Genomic DNA, 9875 nt, shown 5'->3' with positions numbered 1-9875 from the left:
TGGAGGGGGTATAAGTGTCAATAAATATGATTGATCAATTAATTGATTGAGGTGTCCAGATTAAGCCTTGCCTATAATTCTCCAAAGGGAGACTCCATCATTGTCAATAAGGGAAGTTCCTCTAATGACCCCCCACACATCCCAAAGAAAGAGAGGGATTTTCCAGAAAAAAACACTAGTTAGCTGGGTCAGGAATTGAATGTCTGCATGCTGCCCTTTTGAAATTAGCACTGCTGTAACCAAGTGACTAGTCAGACCTACTCCTATTGAAGGTGTTTAGATTAGTAGTCCCATATGTGACAGGGACTATGTCTGGCATGATTAATTTGTATCCACCCCTTCACTTCGAATAGCACTCAACACAGAGTGCTTAAGAAATATCATTTTAAAAAAAGCTTGAATTCCAACCCAAGTTATTCAAATCAAGTTCAGTGCTGTGCCTGTTGCTGATGCTAATAGCTTGGGCATGCTGACCTGGTATAATCCCTTTATTGAACAGCATCAAAATTTCCCCTTCTGTCTCCCAAGTAGCCATATTGGTATGTGTGGGTCTAGAGGTGCTCAACAAGTGTTTCCCAATTAGAATATCAGTATGCAAGGATATCATGTGCTGTGGGTCTGGGGTGGGTATCGGAGTAACACAGAACTTATGTAAATGTCCTTATACGCTACTATTCCCCCAGTCCATACTTTATTTTAATGGCTATCTCCCTCTGTACACTGTAAGTTCCATGAGGGCAGGGACTGCCTCTACTAGCTCAGATGTATTATACTTTCCCAAGTGCTTAGGATATCAATATCCTTTTTCCAGGATTTTTATGCAAAATTATCTCAATATTAAAGAGAAGCTTAAGCAAAGCATGTCACCCTCTGAATCTAAGACAACATTAGATTGCAAATCCCATGCAGGCAGGAACTGGGTTTTATTCCCCTAGATGATTATAATAAAAATAATAGTAATAATAAATTATAATAATTGTGGTTTTGTTAAGCACTTACTATGTACCAGGCACTGTACTACGCCTTGGGGTGAATACAAGCAAATCAAGTTGGATAGTCTCACATGGTCTCACATAGGGCTCACAGTTTCAATCCCCATTTGATAGCTGGGGCATTAATAATAATAATGGTGGTATTTGTTAAACACTTACTATGTTCCAGGCATTGTACTAAGTCCTGGGCTTGATACAAGCAAATCGGGTTGGACATCCCTGTCTCAAGTGGTGCTCACAGTCTTAATCCCCATTTGACAGATGAGGTAACTGAGGCATAGAGAAGTGAAGTGACTTGCCCAAGATCACACAGTAGACAAGTGGTGGAGTCAGGATAAGAACCTATGACCATAAGATCATAAGCTTCTCGAGAACAGGAATCATGTTTACTCACTCCATGGTACTCTTCCAAGTGCTTAGCATAGTGCTCTGCCAAGTGTAAATGCTCAATAAATACGCTTGTAATTCTTTCTGTCCAATGCTGATGTTCAATAAAGACGTTGGAGAATGATTATATCCATTATAACAGCAAAAGTTTTTGTGGTACTAGAGTTTTTCTGCTTTCTTCCTCTGGCTGGCAGTCATTCACTTCTGTGAAAGACTGGTTGGGGGAGAGGGACAAAATACAAAAATCTGGAAAAGATCAACATAAAAGTAGCAACAGATGAAATTTCAACTTGAAAATTCCTTGAGAATAGATGGCATGGTCTATAAAGATAGGTTGTGTAGGCATACACAGCAATTGAATTCAGGTATAGTTGTGGATCCCTGTTTCATAGTTTTTTAAAAAATGGTACTTGTTAAGTATTTACTATGTGCCAGGTACTGTACTAGGGTAAATGCAAGCTAATCAGGTTGGAAATGGCCCTTGTACCACGTAGGGCTTGCAGTTTTAATCTCCATTTTGTAGATGAGGTAACTGAGTCACAGAGAAGTTAACTGACGTATCCAAGGTCACACAGCAGACAAGTGGCAGAGCCGGGATTCAATGCCAGGTCCTTCAGGCTCCCAGGTCCATGTTTAACCAACTAGGCCATGCTGCTTCTCAATTGTGATCTTTGGGAAAGCCATACTGGAAACATGATCGAAAGGGTTTCTTTGTCTGGAAAGCTTTGACCACCTTTCCCAAAAGAGCTCGTCCCCTTCTGCTTCTCTCCTTTCATTGCTTCAACTCTGGCCATAGCCATACTAGTTCCACAGCTCCCTCAATTGCAACCTCCCTATCCTTAGTCCTTTTCATCTTTGTCCTCTGAGAACTAAGCATTCTCTCCTCCACATGTCCATTCCAAGTGCCTTGCTACCAAGTTAGTCTGGAACCTCTTTAAAAAGCCATATGAGAGAGATCAATCCATCCAATATCTCTTTCCCCCATCCTTCCTGGCCTTTTTTATGCTATTTCTGAAGTGTTTACTATGTGCCAAGTAGTTTTCTAAGCACTGGGGTAGGTACAAGATAGTCAGGTTGAGAGGCAGCATGGCCTAATAGAAAGAGAATGGGCCTGGGGGGCGGGGGGGGGGGGGGGGGTCAAAGGACCTGGGTTCTAATCCCGGCTCCACCACTTGTCAGCTGTGTGAACTTGGGCAAGTCACTTAACTTCTCTGTGCCTCAGTTACCTAATCTGAAAAGGGGAATTAAATCTTACTCCCACATACTTAAGTTGTGAGCCCCCTGTGGGGCAGGGACTGTGTCTAATCTGCTTAACTTGTATCATCCCCAGCACTTAGAACAGTCCTTGCCACATAGTAAATCCTTATCAAATGCCATAATTATTATCATGATTATTATTATCACTTGGGACTCACAGATTAGTGGGGAGGGAGAACAGGTATTGAACATTCATCCAGTCTGTAACTCACTTCTGAAAGCTAGATCCCATAATTCAATCAATGTTACTAACTAAAGAAAATGATTGGTTAAACAAATCATTATTAACCTTTACTTACTGCCTATTTCCTTTACCTTATTAAACAATTTGCTATGGACATTTGCAACCTGGATTATTTTATTGCCCACATCTACCCTCGGGCCTTAAACTTTCCCTTTTTTCATATCCCACAGTCCATGACTCTTCTAACTTCCAAACACATCTTCTCCAGCATGTCTTCCCTGCCTAAGCCCCTATTTCCCCTCTAGTTTGACTATACTCTTGGTTGTGTAGCTCTTAAGCACTTTGATATTCATCCCAGTCCCATAGCGCTTATGTTAATATCCTTACACTGTATTTCCCCTATCTGTCCTTTATTTTAATGTCTGTCTCCCCCTGTACACTGCAAGCTCCTTGAGAGCGGAGATTGCCTCTACTTTCCCAGTGCTTAGCTCAGTGTTTTGCACACAAGTGCTCAATAAATACTACTGACTGACTGACAGATGGCACATTTGTTTACCATTCTATATAGTTATAGTAAGGATAGCTAGAAGAGCTATGTGTGTGTTTGTGTGTGTGTCCATTTTTTAAGATGATGCTACTAATAATAAGATTCTATCTATGTGTGTGTCTGAGGGAGAAAAGCACAATGTGTGAAATACACATAGTGTTGCACTGTCTGAGCTTAAGGAGAGGTCCTAATGCACTAATAGGTTTGCCCTAAACAGGACCTGGCTCTGTTATCAAGCCTGCGTTTTGATGTCTTTGCTAGATCAAAGCAAAGCAGCAAATTACCACCCTCAGGAATTACCAAACTCAGGAAGTACCACCCTCCCCCTTGCCACCCGAGGCCCCTGGGTGAGGGAGAAGGAAGCTGTTTGTCTCCCGCTTCTAGACTGTGAGCCAGCTGTTGGGTAGGGACCGCCTCTATATGTTGCCAACTTATACTTCCCAAGCACTTAGTACAGTGCTCTGCACACAGTAAGCGCTCAATAAATATGATTGAATGAATGAATGAATGAAGCTGCTAATGAATAACAGCCATGATGCCCCTCAGGGAACCAGTAATCAGTCAGTCATCAGTCAATGGTATTTACTGAGCACATCCTGCACATAGAGCACTGGAATACTACTACTACTACTACTACTACTACTACTACTACTACTACTACTACTACTACTAATAATAATAATAATAATAATGGTATTTGTTAAGCACTTACTATATGCCAAGCACTGTTCTAAGTGCTGGGGTAGTTACAAGGTAATCAGGTTGTCCCACATGGGGCTCACAGTCTTAATCCCCATTTTACAGTTGAGGGAACTGAGGCACAGAGAAGCTAAGTCATCATCATCATCAATCGTATTTATTGAGCGCTTACTGTGTGCAGAGCACTGTACTAAGCGCTTGGGAAGTACAAATTGGCAACATCTAGAGATGGTCCCTACCCAACAGTGGGCTCACAGTCTAAAAGGGGGTGACGGAGAACAAAACCAAACATACGAACAAAATAAAATAAATAGAATAGATAGGTACAAGGAAAATAAATAAATAAATAAATACAGTAATAAATATGTACAAACATATATACATATATACAGGATATATACATACATACATACATATATATACATATATCTACACATATATATGTATACATACATATATATATACATATCATCATCATCATCATCAATCGTATTTATTGAGCGCTTTCTATGTGCAGAGCACTGTACTAAGCGCTTGGGAAGTAGAAATTGGCAACATACGGAGACAGTCTCTACCCAAAAGGGGGCTCACAGTCTAAAAGGGGGAGACAGAGAACAAAACCAAACATACTAACAAAATAAAATAAATAGAACAGATATGTACAAGCAAGATAAATAAATAAATAGAGTAATAAATATGTACAAACATATATACATATATACAGGATATATACATATATACATATCATCATCATCATTATCAATCGTATTTATTGAGCGCTTACTGTGTGCAGAGCACTGTACGAAGCGCTTGGGAAGTACAAGTTGGCAACATATAGAGACGGTTCCTACCCAACAATGGGCTCACAGTCTAGAAAGGGGAGACAGAAAACAAAACAAAACATATTAACAAAATTAAAATAAATAGAATAGATATGTACAAGTAAAATAAATATATAGAGAGAGTAATAAATACGTACAAACATATATACATATATAAAGGTGCTGTGGGGAAGGGAAGGAGGTAGGGCGGGGGGAAGGAGAGGGTGAGGAGGGGGAGAGGAAGGAGGGGGCTCAGTCTGGGAAGGCCTCCTGGAGGAGGTGAGCTCTCAGTAGGGCCTTGAAGGGAGGAAGAGAGCTAGCTTGGCGGATGTGGGGAGGGAGGGCATTCCAGGCCATTGGGATGACGGGGGCCAGGGGTCGACGGCGGGACAGGCGAGAATGAGGCACGGTGAGGAGATTAGTGGCAGAGGAGCGGAGGGTGCGGGCTGGGCAGTAGAAGGAGAGAAGGGAGATGAGGTAGGAGGGGGCGAGGTGATGGAGAGCCTTGAAGCCAAGGGTGAGGAGTTTCTGCCTGATGCGTAGGTTGATTGGTAGCCACTGGAGATTTTTGAGGAGGGGAGTAACATGCCCAGAGCATTTCTGGACAAAGACAATCTGGGCAGCAGCGTGAAGTATGGATTGAAGTGGGGAGAGACAAGAGGATGGGAGATCGGAGAGGAGGCTGATACAGTAGTCCAGACGGGATAGGATAAGAGCTTGAACGAGCAGGGTAGCGGTTTGGGTGGAGAGGAAAGGGCGGATCTTGGCAATGTTGCGTAGGTGAGACCAGCAGATTTTGGTGATGGCTTGGATGTGAGGGGTGAATGAGAGAGCAGAGTCGAAGATGACACCAAGGTTGCGGGCTTGTGAGACGGGAAGGATGGTAGTGCCGTCAACAGTGATGGGAAAGTCAGGGAGAGGGCAGGGTTTGGGAGGAAAGACAAGGAATTCAGTCTTGGACATGTTGAGTTTTAGGTGGTGGGCAGACATTCAGATGGAGATGTCCTGAAGGCAGGAGGAGATGCGAGCCTGGAGGGAGGGAGAGAGAGCAGGGGCAGAGATGTAGATTTGAGTGTCATCAGCGTAGAGATGATAGTTGAAGCCGTGGGAGTGAATGAGGTCACCAAGGGAGTGAGTGTAGATCGAGAACAGAAGGGGACCAAGCACTGAACCTTGGGGAACCCCCACTGTAAGGGGATGGGAGGGGGAGGAGGAGCCTGCAAAAGAGACTGAGAATGAATGACCGAAGAGATAAGAGAACCAGGAGAGGACGGAGTCAGTGAAGCCAAGGTTGGATAGTGTGTTGGGGAGATGGGGGTGGTCCACAGTGTCGAAGACAGCTGAGAGGTCAAGGAGGATTAGGATAGAGTATGAGCCGTTGGATTTGGCAAGCAGGAGGTCATTGGTGACCTTTGAGAGGGCAGGTTCCGTGGAAGGTAGGGGACGGAAGCCAGACTGGAGGAGGTCAAGGAAAGAGTTGGTGTTGAGGAATTTGAGGCAGCACGTGTAGACGACTCGTTCAAGGAGTTTGGAAAGGAATGGTAGGAGGGAGATGGGGCAATAACTAGAAGGTGAGGTGGGGTCAAGAGAGGGTTTTTTAGGTTGGGAGAGACATGGGCATGTTTGAAGGCAGAGGGGAAGGAACCAGTGGAGAGTGAGTGGTTGAAGATGGAAGTTAAAGAGGGGAGAAGGGATGGAGTGAGAGATTTCATGAGATGAGAGGGAATGGGGTCAGAAGAACAGGTGGCCGGAGTAGCACTTGAGAGGAGGGAGGAGAGCTCCTCTGAGGATACTGCTGGGAAGGATGGGAGAGTAGCAGAGAGTGTTGAGAGCCGGGGGTTTGGAGAAGGGGGGGAGTGATTTTGGGGAGGTCAGACCTGATGGATTTAATTTGATTAATGAAGTAGGAGGCCAGATAGTTGGGGGTGAGGGAAAGAGGAGGAGGAGGAACCAGGGGCCTGAGAAGGGAGTTGAATGTATGGAAGAGCTGACGGGGATGATGGGCATGGGTGTCAATAAGGGAGGAGAAATAGTTTTGTCTGGCAGAGGAGAGGGCTGAGTTAAGGCAGGAAAGGATAAACTTGAAGTGAACGAGGTTGGTATGGTGTTTAGACTTTCGCCAGCAGCGTTCGGCAGCTCGAGCATAAGAGCGAAGGAGGCAGACAGTGGCAGTGATCCAGGGCTGTGGGTTAGTGGTACGAGAGCAGCGAAGGGAAACATTTTTTTTAAAATGAACCTTCGAATGAAGCAAAAACTCCTCACTTTCGACTTCAGAGCTCTCCATCACCTCGACCCCTCCTACATCACCTCCCTTCTCTCCTTCTACAGTCCAGCCCACAAATTCTGCTCCTCTGCCACTAACCTCCTCACTGTGCCTTGTTCTCGCCTGTCCCACCATCGATCCCTGGCCCCATGTCCTACCTCTGGCCTGAAATGCCCTCCCTCCACACCCGCCAAACTAGCTGTCTTCCTCCCTTCAAAGCCCTACTGAGAGCTCACCTCCTTTTATTCTGATGGTATTGATACCTGTCTACTTGTTTTGTTTTGCTGTCTGTCTCCCCCTTCTAGACTGTGAGCCCATTGTTGGGTAGGGACCGTCTCTATATGTTGCCGATTTGTACTTCCCAAGCGCTTAGTACTGTGCTCTGCACGCAGTGAGGGCTCAATAAATATGATTGATTGAATGAATGAATATCTCCCCACTGCTCAAAACCCTCAAATGATTGCTCATCTCTCTCCATAACCAGGTGAAATTTATTGGCTCAATCTGCTCACTTCATTCTACTTGTTAATAGTACTTGTTAAGTGATTACTATGTTCCAGGCACTTTAGAAAACGCTGTATTACTAATCCACTCTCTTTTCCCATTTCACTTTAGCTCAGTCTCCATTCCTCTCAAGCTAAATTATTCACTGTGCCTCATTCTCATGCTGAGCTCTTTCCTATTTTCTACCCCCGGCCTGGAGGAAATCTCTCCCCCTTCATAGCCAACATGCCTCAGCTCTCCCACTCTTCAAAGCTCTTGCAAAATAGAAGGTCTTCCTAGAAGGCCTTCCCTAATCAAGTTCTCATCTCCCCAACTTCCATGTCACTTTAGCACTTGGGTACTCACTCCCCAGTTCTCCTCACCCCCACAATAGCACTATAAACATATCTTTATACTCTACTGGTTCCTCTTATTGATAATTAGTTTTAGTGTTTATCTTCCCTGCTAGACTCTAAGCTCCTTGAGAGCAGGGATCACAAATTCTACTGTGTTCTCCAAAGTATTTCAACAGCGTTCTACATACAATAGGTGCTAAATAAATACTATCAGTAGCTTGATCCTATTTGATGCCCTGAGTTAGTGGATATTTTGCAGGTCCAGGTTGGGAAAAAGGAGTTTGAAGAGAAAACTCTCTACTGCCTTCTGTTCTTTACTTTGTCACCTACAGGACTGATACCAGGACTTTACTGGACTCAAAAAGAACTGATTTACCAAATGGAACTACAGGAGTAAAGAGAGTTCAGCTTTTCATATCCAACCCTGGCTGTGGAATGTAGACTTGCCTGGGACTGTCTAGTTGTTTCTGTTCGCACGGGTCAAAGGGTGAATGAGAGAGACAGAGACAGAGAGATGGATAGGGACAAAAAGAGCTTCCATTCTCACTATGGTAAATCTCTTCTACATCCTCTGGCAAGGGAAAAAGTTTGATCTAGTAGATAGAGCATGGGCCTGGGAGTCAGAAGGACCTGGGTTTTAATCCCATCTCCACCACTTGTCTGCAGTATGACTATGGGCAAGTCACTTAACTTCTCTGTGCTTCACTTACTTCTTCTGTAAAATTGGGATTAAGACAGTGAGTCAGATGTGGGACAGGGACTATGTCCAACCCAATTTCCTTATATCCACCCCAAGTCTTAGTACAGTGCCTTGCACATAGTAAGCACTTAACAAATTCCACAATTATTATGTAATCCTTAAAAGAGAAAGAGTTTTAGATCAATATTCTATCAGAATCTGCATTGCAGTCAACATGATTTAGAGTTTCCGGATTTTGGCAAAATATTTAAAAAAATTGTGATGAACTTTAGCAAACTGTGGTGGGCAATGCAATCTTCAACTTCTTCCTCAGATTCTATAGCTTAAATGTTCCCAGAGGCATTTTGGCATAAGTTCTGTTAGAATTGCATCATCACATTCCCAAGCACCAGGAGTCAGGAATTGGGAATGAAATATACTCAGGAGGGAGAGAAGATTTTAGGCAGTATCAGCGAAACAAGCCTATACAAGACAAATGGCATAACCATTTGAAAAATGGAAAAGAAGTTTCTTAGTCGTGCAAACATTAGCAGCTTTATTTTCAGGCTAATAAAAATAAAGGGGCTTGGTCTGATTTGAGAAGGTATGTCTACCAATTTAGCAGGGTTCCCCAGCCATTGCAGGCTTGAGCCTTTGAAAGCCAGGCAGTGGTGTGGCAGAATTACATCTTCCTGGAAGACCCTGGAGACTCATGATTGACAGATGCCACCTGAGTGTTCTGATGCCCCTCTGTGTTTCTTCATCTCTACTACCAGTCTGTCCAGGCTCTGGGGATTGCTCTGAGTCCCTCTCGGAACAGCTTTGGGCCGGAAAATGGGTAAGGGTCTGTGAAAGCCTAAAATCCTTTGTGCCAGCAAGCAACTCAGACCTGGGTTCAAATCCAGTACTAGCATGGTCTGTCCTGTCTATATTGCTCTGGAATTTTCACATTCAAAAAGGGGGAAAAATTATATTTGCAAGGAAAAAAGTGTTCCCTTATAGTAGAGCCCTCTGTTCCTGCCCACGACCCTGAGCTATAGAAAGTAGGGGCAACTCCTTTTCCCCATATCCCACTATGCCAGGAATATTGGAGCAAAAGGAAACCCCATCTCGATAGCGACAAATCTACCGTTTTGTAGTGCCCCCCTCAATCCCTCCTTCCCTCCCTCCCCACTAAGGGAAGGTGGAAGAAAATAATAAGAAAAAA

The sequence above is a fragment of the Tachyglossus aculeatus genome, chromosome 7 (assembly GCF_015852505.1).
Source record: "Tachyglossus aculeatus isolate mTacAcu1 chromosome 7, mTacAcu1.pri, whole genome shotgun sequence".
Taxonomy (NCBI): domain Eukaryota; kingdom Metazoa; phylum Chordata; class Mammalia; order Monotremata; family Tachyglossidae; genus Tachyglossus; species Tachyglossus aculeatus.
This window is presented reverse-complemented; position numbering follows the sequence as displayed.